This window comes from Dryobates pubescens, chromosome 5 (assembly GCF_014839835.1).
Source record: "Dryobates pubescens isolate bDryPub1 chromosome 5, bDryPub1.pri, whole genome shotgun sequence".
Taxonomy (NCBI): Eukaryota; Metazoa; Chordata; class Aves; order Piciformes; family Picidae; genus Dryobates; species Dryobates pubescens.
The window spans coordinates 3,183,061-3,186,181 of record NC_071616.1 but is presented as its reverse complement, the minus strand read 5'-3'; positions in this window follow the sequence as shown (position 1 = coordinate 3,186,181).

The window sequence follows — 3,121 nt, the reverse complement described above, 5'->3', positions numbered from 1 at the left end:
CATGGAGTGACTGTAAAATATGTTGTCAGGCCTGAACCTGCCCACAGAGTTTAGCTTGCAGAACCAGGCATTCATCTGTCTGCCTTGGCAAGTCTCTTTGCAGTGGCAGAGGTGACAGGTACAAAAGCTGTGTGGTTCTGGATGCAATCAGTGTGACTGACCACTGGGAAAGGTCACTAACCTGGCCCCATTTGAGCTTGCTGCTACTTTGGAGAAAAAGGAAACTATTTTATTACTGGGTACTAATGCAAGCAAGGATAAAGCTGGCTTTGAAATACATTCATGGTCCAAGAGTTTTAGACCAGGGTGGTTAAAAATAAGGGATCACAATAGATAGGCTCAGTGACTGTGTGCACCAAAGCTGCAGTTAAATCATAGACTCACAGAACGATAGGGGCTGATCAAAAGCTCATCCAGTCCAACCCCCCTGCCAGGGCAGGATCACCTACAGCTCACACAGGAATGCATCCAGATGGGTCTTGAAAGTCACTGGAGGAGACTCCACATACTCTCTGGACAGCCTGCTCCAGGGCTCTGTCACCCACGCAGTGAGAAAGTTTTCCCTTCTGTTCCTGCGGCACCTCCTCTGCTCCAGCTTGCACCCAGTGCCCCTTGTCCTATGATTTGACATCACTGAGCAGAGCCTGGCTCTGTCCTGACACTGCCCTGCACATTTTTATCAGCAGCAATGAGGGCACCCCTCCAAGCTAAAGAGCCCTAGCCTTTCCTCAGCAAGGAGGTGTTCCACTCCCTTCAGCATCTTTGTGGCCCTGCACTGGACTCTTTCAAGCAGTTCCCTGAGGTCCTTCTTGAACCGAAGGGCCCACGACTGGACACAGTATTTCAGATGTGGCCTCACCAGCATAGAGGAGAGAGGGAGGAGAACCTCTCTCGACCTAATATCCACATCCCTTCTAATACACTGCATGTGTACCAGTTACAGGCATTGGTGCTCCCAGACATTTCCAGTCTGTGGCCTCTCACTGGTGGAAGCTCACATCCTGCTAGTGTTCGGTGATTTGCAAGAGCTGGTGTGCTTCCTAGCAAGAGCAGCACAAGGCTGCTCTGTGGCTGGTGCTATTATAACATGGTATCTGATGGTGATTCCAAACATCTTACCTTTCACTTTCTGGCAAGCAAAACTTCATATATGAGCAGCTAGGAAACAACTTGGAGAGGTATAATATTAAGTTAGTGTCTTGCAGAGAGATTTCAATGTGACCTTGTCAAGTCCCTTGTCAAATCCCTCCTTCTTCCTCTTCATCTGTTTCCCAAATCCCAGGGGCCTCTGATCTAGCTAGTAGATTTCATTAGCACCTTGAGGAAGAGTTCATCCTGTGGAGGAAACTGACAGCATCTGAACAGTGTGTCCATCCTTTTAGTCCTCTTCCAGACTCTCTCCTCCTTGTCTTGAGTGCTGATGGAAGTCCATCATGATACAGTACAGTCTTGAAATTCAAGATAAGATTTGAAGGCCCTGTGCTGATGATGCTACTTGTTGAACTAAGGGCTGGATAAAGTATTTGTTGGGTAAATCAGTAAATGGTTGCCATGGCCCACATAGCAGAGAAAGTTGAGATCAGGAGCGGTAGGTGCAAGGATGCTACTCAAGGTTTCAGAAGCTCCTGAGACAGGAAGAGCAGGAAGCAAATGGAGCATTTACCCAGAGTTCTCAATCCCCTCTGTGGGATGCTCTTCTTTCTACTGACCACAGTGAGAGATGTGCCAGTGTTTCAGCCTGGTGTGGCTGTTCTCAAATAGACAGAAGACAAAGCTAAAGGTTTTCCTTCTGTGGGCTGAGCTGCAAAGGCCAATTTCCAGAGGCTCAGCAGTGTGCTGGGGGATTGCTTCTGCCTAAGTAGTCCGTTGTGATTCTCTTCTTGATAGGTAAGGTCAAGAGGGTTGTAAGTGTGGGGGAGGCATGTGTCTGACAAGTCTGGTAGGGTGAAGAGAAGGCAAGATGATGGAACGTGCACTGCATCCCTAAGGATGCTGCTGTGCTAAAGAGGAATCTGCAACAATTAAAGCAGGAGCTGGATACATGAAGGAGGTGAATATGTCATCTATATTGGTACAAAGCTGAGTGAGTCCTCATGAGTAAGATGGGAAATGTACCAAAAAATAAAAAGTCAGGAAAAATTCCATGGCAAAACCTGAGCTGCAGAAACTAAACCCCCCTGAATTTCTCCATACTTCTGTGCCCAGAGCTCATTTTGTTCCTGATCCACAGGCATAATCTCTATTCCCAAACAGAAAGACAATGGCTCTCCCAGTAAAATTGCATTTTTTTCCAGACCCTTACAAGGAATATTTTGCTTCTTGCTCACTAGTTCCACTCTGGCCCACATATATAGTGACCCAAACTTGTAATCATTTGCTGGCCATGAGGTCCTCCTTGGGAACCGACCTGGAGCACAGTTGCATGGTCACAAGAAACACATCAAAAGGTGTCATTTAATCTCCTCTTCCCCAAGCTGGACAGCCTGAGAAATTAGGCAAAAACAAATGAGTCAGAGAAAGTTAATCATTCCCTCAGCTCAAGAGGAAGCTGAGATGAAGGTGTAGCCCTTCAGGTCCATTCATGCAGGTTCTTGCACAGCCCACCACCTGATGCCAGGGTGGTGAGCAGTGTGACTAATCCATAGCATACATGGTTTGCTTTCTCATCCTCTCCTGAGGATAGGTGCCACTGCCTCCTGTTTGGTAGGACTTCCTGCTGCCTTTGGAAAGACAAGCACTGCTCTGCAGCACAGAAAGCAGCCCCAGAAGGTTCAGACCCTGTGCTTTTGAAGGCCAGCTGGTGAGGTCCTCAGTTCTGGTCTCTGTTTTGTTTACCAGCCTCTGGAGCACGAGGAATTTTTGCCTGGCTTACACACAGGCTTTATTCTGACTGCAGTGCTGTTTTGCAGTGCTACCTTAACAGGGCTGCACAGGCCAGCACCTTCTGGCCAGCACTGTCTTTACCTTAAGACAGAAAAATTCAACTTCTTGAGCAAATCAGCCAGCTAGCCCTCAGAACTATTGCTAGAGCTGATCCAACATTTGGATGCACTTTTCTGTGAGTTAGCCAGCAAGGCCCAGCCCCTTCTGCTGACGTCTTTCCTCTCTATCACACATCAGA